At 45.1% G+C, this 25,370-nt stretch overlaps 1 protein-coding gene and 2 long non-coding RNA genes across 3 annotated transcripts in view; all 3 read left to right on the forward strand.

Annotated features, from left to right (window-relative positions):
- The window catches only part of LOC118533873 (zinc finger and SCAN domain-containing protein 30), a 508,183-nt gene that overhangs the window by 17,630 nt on the left and 465,183 nt on the right, over nucleotides 1–25,370 (forward strand). The window lies entirely within an intron of this gene.
- LOC118533885 (uncharacterized) overlaps nucleotides 9,961–25,370 on the forward strand; it is an 82,643-nt gene continuing 67,233 nt past the window's right edge. The window contains exon 1 of the long non-coding RNA XR_013443331.1: nucleotides 9,961–10,197. This is a non-coding gene — a long non-coding RNA (uncharacterized LOC118533885). The remainder of the gene's footprint in view (nucleotides 10,198–25,370) is intronic.
- On the forward strand, nucleotides 13,484–14,831 carry LOC118533887 (uncharacterized). The gene is made up of 2 exons (XR_004916416.2): nucleotides 13,484–14,375; nucleotides 14,694–14,831. It is a non-coding gene; the product is annotated as an uncharacterized LOC118533887 (long non-coding RNA).

Below are 25,370 nucleotides of genomic sequence, written 5' to 3' on the forward strand. Positions count from 1 at the left end.
GAGGACATTCTTGCACCAGGGCAGTCAGCAATAACTTAATTCCACAGAGAAGTGACTGCAGGCCCCATAAATGGATTGGCTAAATCCAAACTCAATGGATGCCCAACCTCATTTCCCTTGTTGGAACCCCCAAATGTCATGACCATTCCACTGTCACCTGGCCTGAAGAAGAGTGTGACATAGGGAGTTTGGAGTAGACATGGGCAGTGGTCTCACTCGGTGGTTAAAATATCTTACTTTTAGAAATTTTACGGAAATAGATGATGATGTTTCCAGGGTCTGCAAAATGAGGTAGCAGAGAGAGGGGCCCTGAAGCTGGAGCTTCAGAGGTGAGGGTCAGCTGGAAGGCACCTTCCATGCACAGCGTGATACCCTCCTCTGGCTCTTGGTCTGCAGGTCTTCTAGGGGTAGGTGGACCTCCAGACCTGAGGAAGCAGGACTTGTTCAAATCTGAAGAGCCAAAAAGCCATTTAGAATGTTTTTCCAACAAGGGACACTGCCTCAAAACTCAAGCCTCCACCATTTGGGAGGGAAAAAAACTACTTGAAATTTTAATTTAAAGTTTTTCCAGCATCTCTTTAATCACAGCTTTTTTTTTTTTTCATCCAGAATTAGCCACTTCCTTTTTTATATCTTCAAGGACACCTTGCTGATGTTTTTAGTTAACTGGTGTCAGTCACTACATTAGTGTTTTGCAAACTGGAGTCCACAGGTTTTTGACGAGAATTTTTAAATGTTATATTGAGCAAAATGGTACAGGTGCTCTGGAAAAGTTTGGAAGATTTTTTAAAATAAAACTAAACATACCATTAGCGCACGACCCAACACACTCCCTCTTAGGCCTTCATCCCAGAGGAATGAAAATTTATGTTCACACAACAACCTGCACATGAATGTTCATAGCAACTTTATTTGTAATAGCCAAACACTTGCCACCACCGAGATGTCCTTCAATGGGTAGATGGTCAAACAAACTGCTGCACCCATACCGAGGAACATTACTCAGCAATAAAAAGGAACATCCTATCGAGACACACTACACTTTGGTTGGATCTTAAGGGCATTATACTGAGTACAGAAGCTAGGCCTGACACGTTGCATCCCGTATGATTCCATTTATATAACATTCTTGAAATGACCAAACAGAGGGCAGATTAGTGGTTGCCAGGGGCTTGGGGGTGGGTGCGGCACAGGAGGGAGATGTGTGTGGTTATAAAAGAGTAGCCCCAGGGGTCCTTGTGGTGACAGGACTGGTCCAGATCTTGACTGTGGTGATGGAGACCACGCATGCAGTAACATGGCATAGAACTAAATACACACAAAAATAAACACAAACGACTAAGTGCATGTTAACCTGGGGAATTCTGATGAAGACTGGTGCATTGTCATTGACATTGTCAGTGTCCTGGCTATGATAGGACTATAGTTTTACAAGATATTACCACTGGGGAAACTGGGTGACAGATACATGGATCTCTCTGTACTGTTTCTTAGAACTGCTGGTGAATCTACAATTATGTCAAAATAAGGAGTTTGTTTTTTTAAAAGATTGTGTTTATTTGAGAGCATGTGCACGAGTAGGGGGGAGGGGCAGAGTGAGAGAGAGAAGCAGACTCCCTGCTGTGCAGGGAGCCCGATGTGGGGCTCTATCCCAGGACCCCAAGGTCATGACTTGAGCCAAAGGCAGACTTTTAGCCAACTGACCCACCAAGGCACCTCTCAAAAAAAGAAGTTTAAATTTAAAAGAAGTTACATGGATATTTTCATGGTAATAAAGAGATGATTATTAGTATATTCTGGATGATCTGAGTGACTTCTTTATAGCCTTGTAACCTAGTTCCCCTGGGGGCCGTCAGTGCTTTCTTTGGCATGAATGTTTATTGCCAGTCACTTTGCCCCAGTAACAACCACGAGGCGAGAACAGAGTCAAAGACAAACCTCCCCAGTGAGCAGGCTGAGTGTCAGGCACGTGGTACAAACCAAGGAAGATTTTGTAAGGCAGGACTGAGCAAAATGCTGACGGATCCCCAGTGTTGGTTTTCATGGTTGGTTTTCATCCAGTGTTGGATCCCCAGTGTTGGTTTTCATGTTGTAATGCTACTTAAATACGTAGAAGCTCATCTACAGCTATAAAGCCAAAACAAATTCTAACTGAATATAATAAAAACTACAAAACCAATAAAATTCAAATTAGCGACATTAATTTAAAGCGATGAATGATGCCGATGTGCTGAAACTCATTTACTGATCACACGGAGATTATATTCACACTGCTACAGAGCTCACCTGCCATCTTCATCAGAGCTGAGATTTCGGTACATCTTGAACTTTCTAGGGTGCTAGGGAGCAAGTAGGAAAGGGCCTCAGACCTTCTGGAATAAGTGTAGCAAGGACTGCTAGTTCTCTACCTTAATCATACGCATCTTGCTCAGACACAGCCTCGCCCAGCCTGGTTAGCCAGTTCCCCGGCCTTCACAGGCAGGGCAGGGGCATTGCTTCTGCCGGCCGTCCTCATGAAATGACCACAGACAGTCTCACCATCATGGCGGGATTGGAAATTTATGAAAAGCAGGTATAGAAACGAAATATTTTAGCACTCGAGAAGAGAAGGCACGGAGCTTCTGAGAAAATCACTGTATGATTATATTGCACAATAAATAATGTTCATGACAATAACTGAGCAATAAATGAAAGGTTGAATTAGGTTGAGAATCTCATGGTTAGGAAGAGTGGGCAGTCCCATCTGGACCCGTAAGTGTTTTTGAGTTCTGGTCCTTGAATGAGTAGGCCTCAGTTATCTCCAGACCTGGGCATCTGTGGCGCTCCCTCCCGGTAGGGAGGAGGCGGCTGTGCGTGCGCAAATGTGTGTGTGTGTATGTGTGTGTGTGGGGTGTGTGTGTGTGTGTGTGTGGTGTGTGTGTGTGTGCATGTGTGGGGTGTGTGCATGTGTGATGTGTGTGTTTGGGCGTGGGATGGGAGAGGGGAGACTGAATCCTATGACCCGTGGAACAAATGTTCTCACACACGATTAACCGTGCCCCACCCCCACCCCACGCTCAAGGCTGATAATTGTCACCCCCCCCGCCCCGTTTCAGGAGTTTGAGGCAGCGTATCCGACCTCCTGAGCTTTCATCTTCACACCTCTTCATGCCTCTTGTGACAGATAATTATGGCTGAGTATGAGCATCAACAGGAAAGCAGACCTCTTATCTTCACATTGGGCACTTAAATGAGCATTTTAAGACAAATTATTAATAACTGTGCTTGAAAAAATGATATCAGCAAAAGCTTCTGAGATACTGGATTGTTGTATTGTGACTGTGGAAGAGAAAAGGCCATTTCCATGATAAATAGGGGCACTTTCATGAAGTAATTAAATATTAATTTATGCAACAAATATTTATTACATACCCTCGGTATTCAAGATACCTTATTAGGGGCCACAGGGCACACAAAGCCATACGTGATTGAGTTCCTGATCTACTGAAGTTTACAACCCAGACTCTAGAAAACATTTATCGTTTAGAAGTCCTACAGTATAAAGCAGTGTCCACAATGTGGTTCCGTCCTAGCGCTTGAGGAGGTGCGAAGCGGGGCTGTCTCCTGAGAAGGGCTGCCCAAGCTGCCCCTGGAAGCACGGGCCGCGCGGTGGTGGGCAGGGCGGGGGAAGGGCATGCCCGCGGGGGGACAGCGTGAGCAAAGTTGTAGCATCAAATACTGACGGAAGAGAAGCTGGAGATGGACAGAGATCCGGCTGGAAAGCCTTTCTAAATGCTAGGAGGCCATGGCCAGCTTCCAGGAAGAAGGCCTGGAGAGGGGAAGGAGGAATTTTTCAGTGGTTTCAGTGAAGTCTGGAGAAGGATGAGCCTCACTTTGGGTCGGAAGATTGCACCATGTCTGATAAGGCTGTATGGGGGACAGCAGGGAGGGGACCCAGCCTCTAAGGCACTCCTGCCCCCGACTTCAATGTCCTGAAATTAACCTAGCAAATCTGTCTTATCTGCGGGTTGACACTGTGCAGTTTTGAACTGATCCCAGTCATGTGGTCTCATGCGAGCTGCCTTGACTCTCCCAGAAGGTAACCCACACCCGGCAGTGAGTCCCAAACCTCTTGCTGGAGTTGGTCAGAGCCTCCTCCCTGCTGAGCATGCCCGGCACCCAGGGCGTGCACAGCATGTGCAGAACTCGTAACCGTGGTCTCTAGCAAAGGCCTCGCTCAAGTCAGACCTTCACCGATCAGTCGGTTCATTCAGCCGAGTATCCTGAGCCCTCCTGTGTGCTGGCAGCTGGGCCGGCCCGGTGGCTGGCAGCCACAGTGACCTTCCTCTGAAGTCCCACGCTAGGGAACAAGTGTGGTGCATCTGTGGATCTCACAGGCCAGTTCTTCGCTCTGGAGGTCCTGAGAGTGGAGGGTCACCTGCTGGGCGGGATCTAGACTAACCAGGAGAGGACTGAGGGTCACCTCTGTGGGGAGCCTGGGGAGGAAGCCCTCATGTCAGCTCTGCATGTGTCACCAGGTACTGCTGCTGGGACCTACCAGGCCCCGCGGGCCACGTTCTTTATGATGGCACAGCTGATCCCCTCAGGGCTGTTCTGGGAATGCAGCCCTGCCACCCCCAGTTTAAAGATGGAGAAGCAAACCTGTTTGAACAAGGATCATGTAACGTTTCCCAGGTTACACAGCTCATAAGTCAGATTTGAACCCAGAACATTCTGGCTCCAAAGCTTAGGCCCTGGCTCCCCCGACACACTAAGCGCCCCTACTGTCACTGTGGATCGAAGATCCGATTGCATTTGGCTGCAGGTAACAGTTGCTGGTCACTGTGGCCTCCACAGAGGTGCTTTCCCGGGCTTAGCACAGGGCCGGGCACACACTCGAGGCTCAGTGGTGTTTGTTAAATGAATGAAGAGTGAATGTTTTCCTTTGGTAATAACTCTACTCATATCTTCCACCCACATAACATTTTATTGTTCGTGCTCACTCCCATTTCAGGGGTCACAGGGAAGATCCTCTGCTGCTCTCCCTGTGAAAACAACTCTGGGCAGAGGCCAACGCAGGCTTTAATATCTCCATTTTGCAGAGGAAGAAACCGAGGCTTAGAAAGTTTAAGCGACATGTCTGAAGTTCCAGAGTAAGAGCATCACAGTGTGGAATTCAAAAGCCCTTTTATTTATTTTTATTATTATTATTTTTTTTTACGTTGAGGTCAGTATTCCTTCTCCATCACTTGCCTCTTCCTCTAAATAATGTGGTAGAAGCCAAGGTGCATAGACTTTCTTTTCTCATTAACATTCCCGCCAAACTAGGTGTAGAGATTTGGGGCCATTCTATTAAATGCCATAAACCAATGGGCCCATTCTATTAAATGCCATAAACCAGTAGCCCCCAGCTTGCCCTTCACCATGTGGGCTTCCGTCCTGCTTTGGGAAGCATCTGCGAGTCTCGTGTCCTGAAGCCAAGGGGAGAAAATGTATTAGGTTCTCTAATATGATAATATAAAAGAAATTTATGGTGTCCCAGAGGGAGCAAATTACAAATGGATGAAAGGTGATTATTTAATGTAGAGGCTTTTTTTTTTTAGGGTGTAAAAATAAATAGAAGAAAATAGAATATAGAACCCGCGGCCAATGGAAAGCAAATGGGCCTGTTCCATCGGCGCCCCTGCCGCAGTCCACCTCCCTGCACGGTGATGGCCATTTTTAACATGTCCTACTTTGTCATTTTGAGGTAGTTCTGCAGTCTCTCAGTTCTTTGCCAGTCTTCAGGATGTTTCTAGAGCTCCCAGTGAGTGAACGGTGCCTTTGACCCTGTCTTTCCTCCCCTTACTTCTGCAGGCCTTGCCCTCACCACCTCCCTCAGGGTTCTCTGGTTCTTCCTCGAAGTCGGACCCTGGGCCAAGCCCGGCAGGGATGGGTACTCCCCGGGGCCCGCTCCGCCCAGTCTGCCATACCAGCACGGTCAGTATGCCTGGCTCGGGGCCCTCTGTGGGCAGCCCCCAGGAGAGCCAGGGAGCCCGTCAACCAGGGAAGCCAGGCCTTGTCATGTGCGCTGGTCTCTGCCACAGCGTTTTCCCTCCCAAACTCCTGCGCACATTGTCATGAGCTTCCCCCCACACAGGGACACCCAGGGGTCCCCAGATGCACAGCCTGGGGTGGGGTTCTGCCCACTGCCTTCCAACTGCAGGCCTCAGTCTGCCCTGCTGGCACCATCTCAGCCCTGCCGAGTAGGGAAGCCGCCAGGACGCTCCGTGCAGACCGCTTCTGCCCTGAAATCCAACTGTGCTTCACCAAGGCCACTGGCCATTCAGGAAGTAAATTCTCATTTCCCCGAGTCTTACCCCATCACTGTTCTTGGGGAGGCCCCTGACCCTCCACGACAGTGGTCTCCCCCTGCTACAGATGCTCTTTGACTCACCCGAAGCGTCTTGTCTCCTTTGTCTCGGGCCGGCTGCCCTCCCTGGGCAGTTTCCTCATTCCGCCACCTGGCAGGTTGGGCTCTGTGAGCTAGGAGTTTTGCTCTAAGCTTTTCTTTTTCTTTTTCTTTCTTTCTTTCTTTTTTTTTTTTTTAAGATTTTATTTCTTTATTTGTCAGAGAGAGAGGGAGAGAGAGAGAGAGAGAGGTCACAAGCAGGGGGAGTGGCAGAAGGAGAAGCAGGCTCCCCGCTGAGCAGGGAGCCCGATGCAGGGCTCGATCCCAGGACCCTGGGATCATGACCTGAGACGGAGGCAGACGCTTAACCGACTGAGCCACCCAGGCGTCCCTAAGCTTTTCTTTTTGATTCCTACTCTTTCTTCACACTGCCCTCTCATTGACCCAAACAAGACACGCAGTTCCATCTCAGGATGGGCATGGAGGACCACTGGTTCCCTCTAGGACCAAGAGGGGTGGGGTGGGGGTGAAGGGCCCAGACATCGAGCGGGGACAGGAAGCTTGTCTTGTTCCCTTCTTCCCGCAACAATGCCCCCTTCCACTGTTCAGGTCTCCTCTGGTCCCAGCTGCCCTGGACTAACCTTCCAGCTTGCCTGGGCCCAGGATTTTCTGGCTGGGCCCCGCCTCCTCCTGGGCACACTGCTCCCCTGCGCTCAGGGTGGGGCAGACATCCCCTGGGTGCTGTGGGCCGTTCTTCTACCCCTGTCAGAGGCCTGGCCTGGATGAGGCTCAGCTGGAACGGCAGAGAGGCGAGGGCAGTCATGGGTGGTCTGCCAAAGGACTCTCAGGGACTGAGGCTCTGCCCCTGCATGGCCCACACTTCGGTTGCTGGTTCCTGGAGACCAGGTCTCCTAACATCGGGCGAACAGGCAGGGCCTGTGTTTGTGCATCGTGGATCTGTTTCTGGGATCTGCTCATCATGGCCTCAGCAACCCTCTGTTGCTGTCTGGCCAGGGCTGGGATTTGCATCTCCCTGCCATGCACACCACGGGGCTTTCTCCCTAGTTCTCCAACTGCCTCTGTGTCCCTTAGTTTCTCAAAACACACCATAGACTGCTACATATACGCTGATAAATATGGGAATGCCTTCATTTTCCTAAAACAGGACTCAATCACACAAACCCACTTCTGCTGCTTTTCAAAGGCAAGGTCATCATGTACAGAATTTGTTTCTTCTGAGTTTAATCAGTATGAGCCAGCCCCTGAGCCTGGCCGCCTGGGGACACGGATACCATCAGTGTCTGGACTTTCTAAGCAGAGGTCCTGGGGAGTGGGGAGCTTCTCCCAACAGCCAGCAGTGGGCCACTGCCTAGTGGCTCTGTGACAGGCTCTCCTTTCTCAGAGGTCCTGTCCTGGGCCCGAGAACACAACAAGTTCTTAAAAAGTGAGTGGTGTCCAAAAGAGACAAGACGGGAAAGCTCCAGGAGCTTGTGGAGGGCAAGTTTGGGGAGTTTCTTGGTGGAGGTGAGCAGAGGGAATGAGCCTTCTATAGCGGGCCTGGGTGTGAGGAAAGGAGCCCCTTGCCTGTTTAAGCCTTGGAGGTCACTTTTCTATGCCTTGCAGTGGAATGCAATTCTATTTAACATGCAAGGGGACAGAACAAGACACTAGCCCTTGCCATCTCAACTTCCATCCACTGATTTCTTCTTTCTCAAGCCTGTGATATTGGTGCAATCTGCTCTTTCTGCCCCCCTCCCTCCCTCCTTGTGGCACACGTCACGTGGCCTGTGCACTGTCTTCCTTCACACCTTCCCAGGTCCCCTTCTTGTCATGTTTCCTGCAGCACCTCTCCTGCCCTGCACTCCTAGCCCTCTGGTCCTGCTTTATTTTTCTCCCAAGCACTGCTCCCCTTCCATCGTGTATTTGCTTCTTTATTCGTATATTATTTGTCTGTCTCCCCTAGAATGTGACCTTGATGAGGATGGGGTCTTTGCTTTGTTCCTGCTCTATCCTCAGTATCTAGAAGAATGCCGACTATCAGAGCTACTGTAGTAATAGTCCTGGAATGAATGCACGGATGGAACAAGAAGCCTGGAGGTGGAGGATAGGGCTGGTGTGTGGCCCACTGAGGACGTGGGCTCTTTCTCCCTCATGCTCACAAGATGCCTTCTAGGCAGCACATCCATATTCTGGGCAGGAAGAAGATGAAATCCAAAGGCCAAAAAGCACATGCCTACTCGTGTGAACCCTCATGACAACAGAAAAAGAATAGCTTAAATTCCTCCTGATTAGAACTATGTCACAGGCCACCAGCTGCAATGGATGCTGGGACATGGCCACTGGGAACCTATCAGGTTGTGCTGGAGAGGAAGAAGCAGGGAAAGGAAGTGGGATGGCAGCCAGAACTGCCTGAACTCTGTCTTCTGCTGTCCTCTGTGCCCTCTAGTGCTTCCCCAGGACCTCGTGTGCTCTTTGGGAAGAATCGCCTGATTGGTGAAAGGAGTTTGGGGGAAAAATTACTTATTTGGGGAATGCGTCCCCCTCCCAGACACTGCACACACTTAGATACAATGGTGAGAATTTAGTCCTTGGGGAAGAACCCTTTTTACATCATTTAGGCGGGAGAAGGGATTATTTTCCTTCGAAACGGTTCATTTTTTAATCTGTTCAATTGTTCGGTCTATACAAATGTGGGCATGCTATGTTAGAGTCTCTGGAACTCTTCTTTTATTGGTGGAAAACCATGTGATGTTTAATTTCTACACTTTATTTAATGTCCAATCTGTGCTCAAAGTCCACTGCCCTTTTGAAAGATGGGTTGAATAAAACTGGTGTGTCTGCTTTACTGGAGACAAGTAAGGCGAGCATTGCTGTAGGTCTTCCATCAGTCCCCAAGCCCGTGACTCCAGCAGAGTTTGGCAGAAGGGGAGTCTGGAGGAGAAATTTCAATAGGTCACCTTTGGAGGAACTGAAGTTGAGCATTCTTTTGATTCTGGACCCACCTCATTTTATTTTGTAAGGAAAAACAAATGGCTCACTGAAAAGAATCCACATAAAAATGATATGGAGTTTTTGAATAAAAATAAGTAATAAATAAGTAATAAATCCTCCATAGGACCATTGGAAATGGATAGCAATAATGCTGTGTTTACCGCCTTACTCCCAAAGTGCAGATATTTATTATAATTCAGGGCAATTCATTGTACTAGTCGCACATTTATAAAATTCTAATCATAGTATTAGAATAAGAACCCATTTCCTAGGAAGTATTGTTGTAATAAACTGTAATTAGTGTCTTGGAAACAGCCGTAATTCATTTTTGGAAGGAAAAGACCTGTGGGCAGCTAAGTATCTGTGTGCACGTAGGCTCTCTGAGCGTTTCCAGCAGGCTCGGGGGCTCACCGGGAGCGCGCAGCGCCCACACTGCCCCGGGCGGGGCTCCGTGCTGGCGGCTCCAGGCTGCCCCGCACCGAGGCCGTGGCTTTCCCCCTGCTGCCGTGGGCCCAGCCCGGGTCCCGGCGCCCAGTCCCGATGCCAACCTCTGTTTTCCAGCTTGCTCGTCCCCGTGCACGGCACGTCGGATTGGCTGAGCGGAAGCCAGGCGGCCCACCTGGAAGAGGAAGCGGGGCAGGGGCCCGCAGGCCAGGCTCGCCACGACACGGTGTGAGACCTCGGGCTACAACACGGGACCCGGGCGCTGCTCCGACCCCTCGTGTCTTGTGTTGCAGCCGGAGGGACGCAGGTCCGCAGCAGAGCCGGCAACGGCCGCCCCGGGACTCGACGCCGCTGGTGGCACGGAGACGGCAGGACGCCCGGCCCGGGGGAAGGTAGGTGTGCGCGGCGGGGTGGCCCGCGGGCGGTCCGCTGTCGGACCCCTTCTTGGTGCGCGATCGTTCTCGGTGCAGGGCTTCGCCTCACCCCCGGCCGCTGCGGGGAGCTTGTGCCAGCGTCGGGGTGGCGGGCGCGCTCTGACCCGGGCTTTGTGGACGCTCCGCCGCTCAGCCCCAGCCCCCCGGCTCCACAGTGAGGCTTGAAGGTCAGCAAGGAAGCAGCAGCTCCCCCAGCAGCTCTCGGGTTGGTGGGAAAGCCCGCCATTAGCCCTGCGTTCCGGTCGGCACGCACTGGCCTTTTGAGTTGTCCATGGAAACGTGTTTTCTGCGAGGTGCTAGATTAAATGAGGCCGCTGTGGGCATCAGCTGGGTTTCATTTCAGTTGATTATACTACTTTCCAAAGTAACAGAGACTCCAGAGGGTAATGAAACCGGATGGTGAATTCCAATAGGGCGGAAGCTCCAACACAGGACCCCAGATCTGGAGGTGGGAGGCGTCAAGGGCAAGCTTCCTTACCCTTTGGGTCAGTGGCGTCACTGGGGCGGGGGCGGGGGACACAAGGTCCGCGGAGTGGCCCCTGATGTAGGAAAGACGTTATTAGGGTTCCAGGCGGAAGGCCAAGAAAGAATTCATGAGAGGTCTTTGGTACAAAAAGGTGATTTTATTAAAAGCGTGGGGACAGGACCCGTGGGCAGAAAGAACTGCATGGGGGTCATGAGGAGTGGCCCATTTTATCCTTTCAAGTGGTGGTGGGGGGGGGGTTAGGGATAGTAAGTCACTAAGGAATTTTGGAAGCAAGGTTTCTAGGACCTTGAGGGGCTAGCTGTTGTTGGGAAAAGGTCATTTATTACTGTCTAATAAAACTTTAGTCATGAGACCCTTCAGATGTATATCCGTGGGCCATATGCTTGGGGGATGATTGCCAACATGTATCTTGGGGGTTTTAGAGATAAAGGAAGTTTCCAAAGGAATTTTTATATGTTAAAGTAAACTTACAGGATCCTGAGGGGTGGGTGGGTGGGGGGAGACAGGGTCAGGCTAGGATTGCCTGTTGCCCTTAGCAAAGTATTAACATTGAGGCAGTTGAGTCCCTAGAGGACTGTCTCTCTGCCTGTTTCAGGGACTTCATCAGTGGGCTGTAAGTAGTAAGAAAATTTAATTTTTCTTCTGCCTTTGTTTCCCACATCAGCCTCTGCTTTCACAGCTGGGGTCTGTGGGTGGGATTTCTGCAAAGCAGAATTCCTTCGGCCAGATGGGGATCAACCGTCTGGCCCCACGACTGTCCGGGTGGAGGCTCCTCCATGCCTGCCCCCAGTCCTAAGTAGAAAGGACGTTTATTCCTGCACTTCTCACCAGCCTCATGGTGTTCACAGGGCCCCCCCTTTTGGCAGAAACTTACTAGTTTTTACATGTCATAGGTTCAGCTTTTTCCTTCTCTTGAAAGATTTGGAGGGGACTAGAATAAGATGAGAGACTGTCTTGCTGGCAACCAGCTTGTTGGGAGGCTGAGATGAAGCAATGGCTGCAGCTAAGCTTCGGCGGGAATGCGGCTTCGGCACTGGCTTTACATAGGAAACTACCTGGGCATGGGGAGCCCTTGGAGGTGCGGTCCCAAAGACATCGAGGTGCAGCAGAAACATCTAGATTGCTTTGTATTAGAAATGAAACATAATTGGGGGGGGTAGGGGAGAACAGAAAGGGAAGGGGAAGAGAAGAGAGAGGGTCAGAATGGTAGGGGTTTTATTGTGCAATTTGATGTCGTGAAAAGGAACCTGACCTGCCTCACTCGACATTCACTCATGTCACACCCACAAAGGCTTCGTGTGAAAGGGGTTCTGCTGGTTTGTTGGTTATGGTGGAACTTCGTGGAGGGGACTGAGTTTCACATTCACAGCCCATGTGAGGTGGCCTGATGATTCATTAACTGAACTAATTTAGGAGAAATACTCGTTTGGACACCATAGGAATGATCAACCTTCAAGAAATTTAAAAAATCATGGTGGGGAAATGTAATGGTTGATTTTATGCGTCAGTATTTGGTCAAACATTATTCTGGATGTTTCTGTGAAAGTGTTTTTTTTGGATGAGATTAGCATTTAAATGGGTAGATTTTGAGTAAAGCCTGTGAGTGGGACTCATATATTATTGGAAGGCCTTGAGAGAACAAAGACTGACCTCCCCTGAGTAAGAAAGAGTTCTGGCAGAAGATTGCCTTTGGTCTGGAATTGCATGTCTTCCCTGAGTCTTCAGGTTGGTGGCCTGCCCTACAGATTTTGGATTTATCAAGCCTCTACAGTCTCATAAGCCAATTCATTAAAATCTTTCTTTCTTTCTTTCTTCCTCTTTCCTTCCTTCCTTCCTTCTCTCTCTCCCTCCGCCCGTCCCTCTCTCTCTATACATATCCTGTGGGTTCTCTGGAGAACCCTGATAATACAGGAGGGGATATCAGATTTCCATAGAGTAAAGTATGAGGGTTTGCGACTATCTTATCTCTATCATTTGGGGCAGGGAGACTGCTGATATACAGGTGAAGACTTATTTTGTTTAAAAAAAAAAGATTTCTAATTTAATTCCATTGTGGTCAGAGAACATATTCTGTATGATTACAATTCTTGAAATTTATTGATTTGTTTAATGGCCCAATATATTCTATATTGGTGACTATTCTGTGTGCACTTGAGAAAAATGTGTGTTCTGCTGTTGTTGGATGGGGAGTTCTGTAAATGTCAACTAGGTTAAGTTGGTGGATAGTGTTGTTCAAATTTTCTGTGTCTTTACTAATATTTCTGTCTGCTCATTCTAGAAATTACTGCGAGAAGAGGGTTAAAATATCCAAGTAAGATCGAGGATTTCTTTGGTTCTGTCATTTTTGTTTCATGTATTTTTAATGTGAAGGCATGTTATTGGGTACATATATTTAGGACTGTCATGTCCTGTTGAATTAATCCTTTTATCATTATGAAATATTCCTCTTTTACTGGTAATAATTCTTGTCTTGAATCTGCTTTCTCTGTTATTAACATAGCCACACCAGCTTTGTTATGATTCATGTTAATGTAACATATATCTTCTGACCCTTTTACTTCCAACCTTTGTCCTATATTCAATGTGTACCTCTAATAAATAACATATAGTTAGATTTTAAAATTCCAAATGACAATCTGTATCTTTTATTGGAGTGTCTAGTCCATCTACATTTACCATAATTACTGATATGGTTGGGTGAAATCTGCTTTTTTTTTTTTAAATAAAATGTACCCTTTTTCTTTGTAAAGGATTTTATTTATTTACTTGAGAGAGGGAGAGAGATCACACGTGAGCAGGGGAAGGAGCAGAGGGAGAGGGAGATAATCTCCAGCAGACTCTGTGCTGAGCCCAGAGCCCGACATGGGGCTCAATCTTACAACCCTGAGACTATGACCTGAGCCGAAACCAAGAGTCAGAACCCTTAACTAACTGAGCCACCCGGGCACCTCTGCCATTTTTTTCTTATTTTCTATTTGTCCCATCTGTAATTTGTTTCATGCTTTCTTTTCTTTCTTTTTTTTTTTTTTTAATGTATTTATTTGAGAGAGAGAGACAGAGATAGCGACAGAGATAGCAAGAGAGAACATGAGCAGGGTGGAGAGTGAGCAACAGGCTCCCCGCTGAGCAGGGAGCCCGATGCAGGCCTTGATCCTGGGACCCTGGGATTATGATTTGAGTTGAAGGCAAATGCTTAACTGCCTGAGCCGCCCAGGCACCCTCATGCTTTCTTTTAGATTAATCAAGTACTTTTCAGTATTCTATTTTCTCTCTTCTATTTGTTTTTTAACTATGCAGACAGATAAGATAATTTAGTGGCTGCTTAAGAGGTTATAGTATGCATCCTCAAGTTACCACATTCAATCATGAATTAATATTCTACCGCTACAAAAAAAAAAAAAAAGAATCTTACAATAATATTTAACTCCATTTCTTGCGTTGTGCTATTTTTGTTGTATATTTTACTCCTATATTTGTTATAAAGCCCTCCACACATTGTTACTGCTTTTGCACTTTTAAACAGTCAACAGTTTTTCAAAATCTTTTGCTTTTGAAATAGTTACAGAGTCACAGGAAGTTGCAAAATTAGTACAGAGTGTGTATCTTTCACCCGTCTGCCATGGTACCTAACTGGAACACAGTAACAAAGGTAGGAAGTTGTGCCTTATTCACACGCCACCAGTTTTCACGGGGGAGTGTGTCTGTGTGCACAGGTGTAGTTCCATACAGATTTATATAACTGCCCCACCAACAAAATACGAACCTGTTCCGTCACTACTGAGAAATTCTCTTGTGCTACTTACTCCTTTCTAGTCACACCCCCCAATCCCACGCACAAATTCTTATTCTCTGGCAACCATTAATTTGTTCTCTATCTCTATAATTCTGCCATTTTGAGAATGTTATATGCATGGTGTTATTCAGGATGTAATCTTTTTAGACTCCTTTTTTTTTTTTTTCCACTCAGGATAATGCCTCTGAGATCCATGCAGTATGTGTCACGTATCAGGAGTTCGCTCCTTTTGAAGGACATTTGGGCTGTTTCCATATTTTGGCTATTGTGAATAAAGCTGTGGTGAACATTCATACATAGGTTTTTGTGTAAGCATAAGTTACCATTTCTCTGGGATAAATGCCCAAGCATGTAAGTGAGTGCTAGGCCAAATGGTAAGTATATATTTAGTTTTATAAGAAACTGCCAAACTGTTTCCCAATTCGGTTGTCCCGCTTAACATTTCCGTTAGCAGTGTATGAGAAATCCAGCTTCTCCATAGTCTCATCCACACTGATTATTAGCATCTTTATTTTACTCCTTCCAATTGATTTGTAATGATGTTTCGTTGTGTTCTTAATTTGTATCTCTCTAATGGCTAGCGATGTTGATGACTTTTCTTGTTTATTTGCCATCCATGTACCCTCTTTGGTGAAACATCTGTTAATGTCTTTTTGACCATTTTCTAATTGGATTGCTTACTCTTTTACCTGTTTTTTTTTTTTTTAAGATTTTATTTATTTATTTGAGACAGAGAGAATGAGAGAGAGAGAGCACATGAGAGGGGGGAGGGTCAGAGGGAGAAGCAGGCTCCTTGCTGAGCCGGGAGCCCGATGCGGGACTCGATCCAGGGACTCCAGGATCATGACCTGAGCCGAAGGCAGTCGCTTAACCAACTGAGCCACCCAGGCGCCCCCTCTTTTACCTGTTGAGTTTGTGAGTTCTTTATGTATCCTAGATACAAGTCCTTTGTGATATCTGCAGTTTGCAAATGTTTTTTCCCACTCGGTGGCTTGTCTTTTCCTTTTCTTACGGTCTTTCACAGAGCAAAAAGGTTTTTAATTTTTTTAAAAGATTTATTTATTTGAGAGAGAAAGAGCACAAGCAGGAGGGGCAGAGGGAGAGGGAGAGAGAACCTCAAGCTGACTCCATGCTGAGCGCAGAGCCCGACGTAGTGCTCAGTCTCAGGACCCTGAGATCTTGACCTGAGCTGAAACCAAGAGTTGGATGCTTAACTGACTGCACCACCCAGGTGCCCCAAAAAGGTTTTTAATTTTGATGAATTAATTTAATTTTGCAGTGTGTTCTTTTAGGAATCCTACTTGTGGGGCATGGCTAGCAACTGATTAATGATGCTGAGCTCAGCCCTAGGTTCCAAAGATTTTCTCCTATGTTTTCTTCTAAAATCTTACAGTTTTAAATTAAAGTCTGTGGCTCATTGTGAATAATTTTTTGTATGAGGTATGAGGTTTAGATAGAGGTGTTTTTGGTTTTGTTTTGTTTTGTTTCTACAATTGCTCCAGTACCATTTGCTGACTGGACTATTCTTCCTCCATTGAACTGTTTCTGTGCCTTTGTCAGGAACTGGTTGGGCATATTTGTGTGGGTCTATTTCTGGATTCTCCATTCTGTTTTGTTGAACTATGTGTCTATTCCTCCACTGATATCACACTGTCTTGATTTCTGTAGCTGTGTAATAAGTCTAAAAATTTCTCCGACTTCATGCTTTTCAAAGCTGTTCTGGCTATTCTAGGCCCTTTGCCTTTCAATATGCATCTTAGAATAAGCTTGCCTTCAATTGTTTTTTAAAAGAAAAGGTTTTGTTTTGTTTTTTAAAGGTGTTATTATTTATTTATTTGAGAGAGAGAGAGAGAGCACAAGCCAGGGGGAGAGGCAGAGGGAGAGGAAGAAGCAGACTCCTTGCTGAGCAGGGAGCCCCATGCGGGGCTCGATCCCAGGACCCTGGGGTCATGACCTGAGCTGAAGGCAGATGCTTAACTGACTGAGTCACCCAGGTGCCCCAAAAGAAAGTTTAAATAGTCTTTTATGTTTACCCACATCTTTACCAATTCCAGGACTCTTTGCTTCTTCCTACAGATCTAAGTCTTTATCTAAGATTATGTTCCTTTAGGATTTCTTTTTTTTGTAGTATGTTTCAGTAATAAATTCTATTTTTGTCTCAATATGTCTATACTTTGTCTTCATTTTTGAAGGATATTTTTACTGGGTATAGAATTCTAAGTCAACTAATATTTTCTTCCAGTGCTTTGAAAATGTCATTCTACTGTCTTGTGAATTCCATAGTTTCTGGTTAGAAATCAGACATTATTGTTATTGTTGTTCCTCTGAATGCAATGTATCTCCCTCCCTACATTGGCTGCCTTTTTTTTTTTTTAAGATTTATTTATTTATTTTTAGAGAGAAAGAGAGAAAGAGCACACATGTGTGAGGGGAGGAAGGGCAGAGGGAGAGAATCCTTCAAGCAGACCCCCCCCCCGACCCCGAGCAAGGAACTCCACACAGGGCTCCATCCCACAACCCATGAGATCACAACCTGAGCTGAAACCAAAAGCCAAAGCTCAACTGACTGAGCCACCCAGGTGCCGCACATTGGTGCTTTTAAGATTTTTCTCTTTCCCTTTGGTTTTCTGAATTTACTATGATGTGCCTTAGATGTGGTTTTCTTAGTATTCATTCTTCTGGAGTTATCTTTGATTCTTGGATCTGTAGACTGATGTATTTCATCAATCTTTGAAGAATTTCATCATTATCTCTAAAAATGTTTCTTCCCCATTCTGTTTTCTTCTTCTGGGACTCCATACATATATGTTAGGCTATTATTGTCCCACAAGTCTCAGATGCTCTTGATGATGATGATGATGATGATGATGATTATCTTCTCTATATGGTTTATTCAAATTTTTTCTAATTATAGTGGACATACAATATCCTATTAGTTTCAGGTGTATATCACAGTGATCCACTATTTTATACATTGTGAAATGATCCCCATAAGTCTAGTTACCATCTTAAGTGGTTCATTTTGGAAACTTTCTGTTGACCTAGCTTTGATTTCACTGATCATTTCCTCTTCTGTGTCCAGTCTTCAGTCAAGCCCTTCAATGAATTCTTTATTCAGATATTGCATTTTCAGTTTTATAAAGAACCATTTAGCTCTTTTTAAGAGTTTCTCTTTCTCTTTTGGAATTTCCCATCTATTCACCTATCCCACATCTTTTTCTCTAACTTTAAAAACATATATATAGTGGTTATTTTACAAATCCTTGTCTGTTAATACCAATATCTGACTCATCCGTGGGTCTGCTTAATTTTGTATTTTCCCTCTAGATTACAAATCACATTTTCTAGAAATTTTTTCTCAGTGCTAGACATTTTAGTGATAAATTGTATAGGCACTGGGCTATGTTGTCTTTATCTAAAGATTGTTTTGTTCTGTCAGGCAGTGAAATTACTGGCAAATACTCTTGATCATATAGTTGCTTGGTTTTAGGCCAGATATAAATATATTTATATAAACTTTTGGAAAAATGAATTATAATAAATCTCACTGGAAAACAGTAGGCTAAGTGCTTAGAACCAATGAAAACTACATATTTTAGGACCTAAGGGTGGGTATAATTGAAAAATTAATTTCAGGTTAACTACAGATACAGGTTTTTAGGAATTTATTGGGTGAGAATTTCTCCAGACTCTAGTCTAATTACAGTCATTTTAGATATCAAGAATCTTCTGAGTAGTGGGGCACCTGGGTGGTTCAGTTGTTTGGCATCTGCCTTCCGCTCAGGTCATGATCCCAGAGTCCTGGGATCGAGCCCCACATTGGGCTCCCTGCTCACCGGGAAGCCTGCTTCTCCCTCTCCCATTCCCCCTGTTTGTGTTCCCTCTCTCGCTGTGTCTCTCTCTCTGTCAAATAAATAAATAAATAATCTTAAAAAAAAAAAAAGAATCTTCTGAGTAGAGGTCTGAAAATAACCTGTTTCAACATATCTCATTAATCAAGTGATTGTCACCACAGTTCTTAAATCTTTTTATCACAAGTCCCAGTGTCACAAATACTGAGACAAATTTACAGCGAGGTTATCTACAAGGATGTTTATTGCAGCATTGTTTATAATACTGAGAGAGAGAGAAACAACCCAAATGTCTATCAGTAGATGACTGATTAAATAAATGTACCCATAAGTCCTCTACAACAGAATGCTATACAAGTAATATATCTATATTTAAGGGCATAGGAAAATGTATTCATTTGATATTAACTGAAAAAAGGTTACTAAACAGAGTATATATAATATGATCTATTTTCCATTAACAAAAAATGGAGTGTATAGAAAAAAGTGTGTGTGTGTTATGTGTGTTTTGTGTTTTTAAGATTTTATTTATTTATTTGACAGACACAGCGAGAGAGGGAACACAAGCAGGGGGAGTAGGAGAGGGAGAAGCAGGCTGCCCACAGAGCAGGGAGCCCAATGTGTGGGGCTCGAACCCAGGACCCTGGGATCATGACCTGAGCTGAAGGCAGGCGCTTAACAACTGAGCCACCCAGGCGCACCACGTGTGTGTGTTTTCAAAGAAAACATTATCTTTAGAAGTAGGACAACAATTTTTATTTTATTTTTTTATATTTGCATTGAGGATCCCAAGACCATCCATTATGCTCGATGATTCACTAGTAGGAGTCACAGGACTCAGAAAAGCTTTTATGCTTAAAATCAGCAAAGGGAAAAGGCACATAGGACAGAGTCTAGGATAAACCAGGACAAGCTTTCAGTTGTCCTCACCCTGCGGAGTCATACAGATAGTGCTCAGTTTGCTCAGCAAGGGCGTATGACAGCACATGCGAAGTGTGGCGGGCCAGGGAAGTTCATAACTAGGGAGGCTCCCTGAGCCTTGACGTCCAGGGCTCAGTCACATAGGCTTGCACACTCCACATTCCAGAGCTCAGAGATAAATACAGCAGGGTCCAAAGACTCAAGCATACAAAACAGTTGTTCACCATAAGTCACACTGTTAGCATAAACTATCGGGTGTGGCCCAAGGCCTCAGGTATAGAGAGACACTCTCATCAGGTAGGATACTCCAAACGCTGAGAGGTCCAAGGGCAGATCCTGACGACCTTGGGAAGGTGCAGGTTTGAACAGCCCATGCCTGCTGAGTTAACTCTTTACTGTACAATACTTTTCTTGTTTTTAATGTTTTGTAATAACTACATATTGCTTTTATCATCATAAACAGTAATTAAATTGGAAGAATTCTGCAAAGATGAAATGCATCAGAAATGTCTGTGTGTTGTCATTCTAATATTGTTAGATGTCACCAAATTCAAACCCTAAATGACAACTTTCTGAGCTGCCAGAAGTGACAGCTGCATAACTCTAGGTGAAATATATCATTATGAAGTAACTTTCCTGCCAGGAATTCTCTGAACTTTATAAGTAGTCTCATGAATTTGTACCAGAGATCAGGAATCAACTCTCTTACTGCATTTTGAAGAAGAAAATCTTAGTCCATGATGCCCACTGACCTTCCTGGGCAGTACTGTTATAATAAATTATAATTAGTGGTTTGAAGCAAATACTTTTTTCCTTTAAAAAAAAGTGTGTGTATCCGAGTAAAGAGCTTTGTTGGAGCTGTACTCTTTGAGTTAGAAAAGAGCTACAGTAGAAAATGGGTTATTCTTTTGGCAGCTGGGAGAAACTGTCTGTCACTCAAGAGCCCGAATATTATTCAAACAGGAGAGAATGAACCTTGTAGAACGTTCAGGTGTGGAGAGGCCCTTGGAGCCTTGGAAAATATTCTGCATTGCTTAATGCCGAATGCTAATTGATGGATCTCTGCTGATTGCTGTTAGTTTTAAAAGCTGCATTCAGATTAGGCTTTCTCTGCCTCAGAAAATGTGGCAATTAAAAAGCGCTTTAATATAAGAGACAACGGGCCTAGGAGCAACATGGATGGCTCCGTGAGCTCATCCAAAATAACGACAGATGTGGGGCTGTTGAAAGTGCTCAAGGTCGGTAAACAACTCGGTGCAGCCGATTTTTAAACACAGGCTCAGAGGTTAGCTTGTGATAGTTTGACAGCAGGGGGCTTTCTCCACTTTGTTCCTCTGTTACCTCCCAGCCCTGCCCTTTCTCCCTTTCAGTTGTCCTTCCCTGCCCCCCCCCTTTTCTCTTGGAGCTTCCTTCCTTTGCTCCCAGCACCCTGGGTTCTACTTACAGTGATGGAAACTTTCTGTGGCTGCCTTCCCTGCTAAGAGCTTCACCAAATCCAGTTATTTCTAGAACTACTGGAAATAGGAGTAAACCAGAGGTGGGTGATGTAGGAAAGCTGTTAGGGTTTGAAGCCAACAGCCAAGAAAGAATTGTTGAGACATCTTTGGTGCAAAAAGGTGGTTTTATTAAAGCACGGGGACAGGACCCATGGGTAGAAAGAGCCGCGGGGGTCATGAGGAGTGGCCCATTATATCCTTTCAAGTTGGGAGGGGGTTAAGGATAGCGTAAAATCTCTAAGGAATTTTGGAAGCAAGATTTCCAGGACCTTGAGGGGGCTAGCTGTTGTTGTTGGCAAAAGGTCATTTATTACTGTCTAATAAAGCCTTAGTCATGAGACCCTTCAGATGTATATCGGTGGGCCATAGGCTTGGGGGATGATTGTCTACACGTATCTTGGGGCGAGGGGAGAGATAAAGGAAGTTTCCAAAGAAATTTTTATGTGTTAAAGTAGACTTACAAGGATCCTGGGGGTCAGGCTAAAATTGCCTTTCGCCTTTAGCAAAGTATTAACATCGAGGCAGCTGAGCTCCTAGAGGAATGTCACTCTGCCTGTTTTAAGGACTTGTTAATGGGCTGGAAGTCGTAAGAAATGTAATTTTTCTTTTGTCTTTCTTTCCCACATCAGTGGGTAGTGGCTGGGAATTTTGTTTCCCCATCCTCTCCCATTCTGTGCCCCCAAAGACTGACTTCTGTGGGCTGCTGCAGCTGGGGGGGTTTGCCCTCTGGCTTCTGATGAGATGAGCCTGGGGGAGGCACCAGCAGCACACGGGAGGATGGGAGAGGAAAGAAGTGGTCCAGCCTGACTGCTCACCTCCCATCAAGCACACCCTCTCCTGTGGCAGTAGATTCCCCTGGATGCCAGTAACAGCTCCCTCTCCTTGTCCTTGGAGGCTTAGGGGTTTAATAGTTCCCTTTATATCCCTTGATGCTTCTCCATGCTTTTCAGTTCTCTTAACCCTACTCACCCCTCTGTAAATAATCTATTCTTTAAACTCTCCTTAGTATCCCTTTTGAACAGCTGTCTTTTAGCTTCTGGGACCCTAACTGATACATGCAGCAACTTAGGTCCTTTCTGCAGGAGTGGCTAAGGCGAGCATCAGGGACCGTTAATGTGCCAGGGAGTCACTTGTCACCTGTGCGGTCAGGTGACTGCCCTCTTTGCTGCCATGCTTAGGTTCCAGTTAGGGCAGCGAGCCCCCCACCACCCCCACCACCCCCAGTTAGGGGGAGGTGAAGCCATGGCAAGTTAAAGCAACGTGCAAGCCAGAGAGAGCTACAACCACAAAGGAGTGGGGGCGGTGATTAGTAATAAATGGAACAAGGAGGAGAGGCAGAGGCTAAGTAGCTCACGAGGGAGGGTTCCTCAGCTGCCTCAGAACCTGATGGCGCCCACCTCTGATTCCCGTGCCAGCCAGCCGCACCACACTGTTTGCTCCTCGGATCCCATATGATCACAGTTTTCTCTTCTGTGCCAACCCTCCCCTAACAGATCAGTATCAGTATAGGCTTCTGTTCTTCATGATAAATGCAAGCCTAGCTAAAATATGTGTGGGCCCTTAAAGTTGACAGCACACCTTATTTGGGACCTGGAGACCAACAGCAGGCATAAACGTCTGGAGAAATAATGGAAGAAGTGGAGGGGTTTAAGGGAAGACGTTCCCCAGCTCCTTCCCTACCCTTTTACATGCTCTTCTCTCTGGTTTCTGAAAGGAGACTTGTCTGTCCTCTGTCCCTTTTTCCCTTGAGTCTGGCAGTTCCAAAAAGTCTGATGCTTGGGGGATATGGTACCATGCATTAATGCAGAGTGATGGCTCTGGAGTCAGCCTGCCTGGGTCTGAATTCAAAATCTTTAAACTACTAGACGTGAAATCTTGGACAAGTTACTTAGCCTCTAGCTGAACTTCAATCTCCTCATTTGTAATTCGGTAAATTAATAGTATCTGTTCATAGTGCTGTTATGAGTGCTAAATAGACTAATCCATGTGAATGGTTCAGTGATCAGTGTAGTGGGTTAAATCATGTCCCCCAAAAAGAAATATAGTAAGTTCTAACCCCCCCCCCAGTACCTGCAACTGTGACCTTATTTAGAAATAAGGTCTTTGCAAATGTTACTAAGTTAAGGATCTTGATATGAGATCATTCTGAATTTAGGATGGACTCTGAATCCAATGAGCAGGGTTCTTGAAGAGAAAGGAAAGGGATACATTGAGATACAGTCATAGAGACATAGGGAAGAGAAGGTCATGAGGGGAACAAGGCTGAGACTGGACTGGTATGACCACAAGCCAGGGTCTGCCAGTAGCCATCAGGAGCTAGAAGAGACAAAGACGGATTCTCTCCTAGAGCCTAGGAGAGACCATGGCCCTGCTGGTACCTTGATTTTGGACTTATTTCCTGCAGAACTAGAAGAGAAGAAATTTCTGTTGTTTCACACCACCCAGTTTGTGGTAATTTGCTACAGCAGTCCTAGGAAAACATGCAATCAGTACGTTTTCTCTTGTTACTTTAAGAGGGATCCATGTCCACAGTGACAGGAAAGATAAGGGTAATGTTCAGATGCAGCTGGAAACAGTCTCTTGATTTTTTGATGATCTCTGTTCATTTACAAGAGAAGGGTGAGCAGACAGGAGAGATAAATTCATGAAAGTGGCCCCACTGTGATTTCTTTTTATTGTTAATATTTTTTTTCAGTTTTATTAAGATATAATTGACATACGACTGGTAGAAGTGTAAGATGTACAGCATAATGGTTTGACTTACATATATTGTGAAATAATGATCACCCTGAGTTTAGTTACCATCCATCATCTCATGTAGATACAATAAAAAGAGAAAAAAATTTTTTTTCCTTGTGGTAAGAACTTTTAAGATTTACTCTAACAACTTTCATATATATCATACAGTGGTATTAACTATAGTTATCATGCTGTATTTACATCCCTCACAATTTATCTTGTAACTGGAAGTTTGTCTTACTTTGATCCTTGAAAAAACAGGGAAAATGCCATGGAAAGTATTTTGGATAATGGCAGAGTAGGTTGATTGACCCAGCCCTTCCTATGGAGGCCAAATTACAAGAACTGGACAAAATAGAAAAATATTTATTTGGAGGCATCAGAGAACTAACAAGACAATGAGAAATTTCAGGACCAAGATCTGGGAGAGGAAAGACGCCCAGAGAAGTGAGTGTGGGGTCAGTTTATACTTGAAGTGTTTGCTGATTCTGAAAGTGTAGAGACTAAGAAGCTAAAGTTCAGTAGACTCCGTGACTTAAAGGAGTGAAAATGAGAGCTCAAGATTCTACTAGAAGGAGATCCTGCTGAACTCTAAGGCTTGGGCTTGGGCTGGGAGCAAGAATGAACCAGAAATAGTATATGAACTGAAGCCATTTCAAATTCTCTTAATCCTTATTGGATTAAGAGGGTCTGGGATTGAGAGTGCCTGTAGCTGCTTACCAGAAACAAAGTAAATCCTTTCTGGAGAAAGATACCAACATCCAGGACTCAAGTTTTATCTATAATTTTTCATGTGCCCTGTCTAGTACTTAAAAAAATAGTACCAGGATACAAGGAATCAAGACTATATGACCAAAAATAAGAGAAGCAATAGACAATAGAAGCAGGCCCACAAGAGATTCAGATACTTGAGATATCAGATATGGGATTTAAAAATAACAATGCCTAGAGGTGGCTGGCTGGCTCAGTCGGAAGAGCATGCAACACTTGATCTCAGGTCGTGAGTTCAAGCCCCATGTTTGGTATAGAGATTACTTAAACTTTAAAAAATAAAATAACAATACCTAATACATTCAAGGAGTTAAAAGATGATATTGAGAATTCCAGGTAGCCCAAGGAAAATGGCAGCTGCATAAATCCTGATCAGTCCAATATCCTCCAAAAAGTGTGTAGATCAATACAAAGAACAAATAAAACCACATAAAACAGATGCCTTTAGGATAACTAGAAGATAGAAAAACATGACAAGCTTCAAATAACCTGTTAGTATAAATACACTAAATCCCAGCAGCACTATCTCTCTAGCTTCTAATTCTTTGTGGAGAGTGGTTGGGGGAGAGGGAGACTTGGAAAAACTGTGTGGAAGAGCCATGAATCTAAGCTCATGCTGACATCACCCTCAGAAAGAGAAATTTCATCCTAAATACAAAAATACTGAAAATGAGTTCTGCTAAATCAAAGCACTGACTATACGGAAGGGACTTAAAAGTATGTGGAATTTGAAGTGGAATTCTGGGAAAGGCTTCTGAGGAAGAAGAGGGGTAAAAGTGATGTCCTTTGTAAACTGAGTGGTGAGGGGAAGAAAGAAGCAAGAGGAATTGTAGAATCCTGTGAGAAAAGAATAAAAACTCAAAGGAAAGCCCACTCCTCTCACTCCATTACAAAAAAGCAATCCATTAAAAAAATGCACTTCACTACACTGACAGAAGAAGGTGCTCTCAACATAGAAATCTAGAGAAACCTTCCCCTCCCCATGAATACATAAATGCAATCATCACCTATATAAAATTTTTTATTAGGAGGGGCGCTTGGGTGGCTCAGTCGTTAAGTGTCTGCCTTCAGCT

Source organism: Halichoerus grypus, chromosome 13 (assembly GCF_964656455.1).
Source record: "Halichoerus grypus chromosome 13, mHalGry1.hap1.1, whole genome shotgun sequence".
NCBI lineage: Eukaryota > Metazoa > Chordata > Mammalia > Carnivora > Phocidae > Halichoerus > Halichoerus grypus.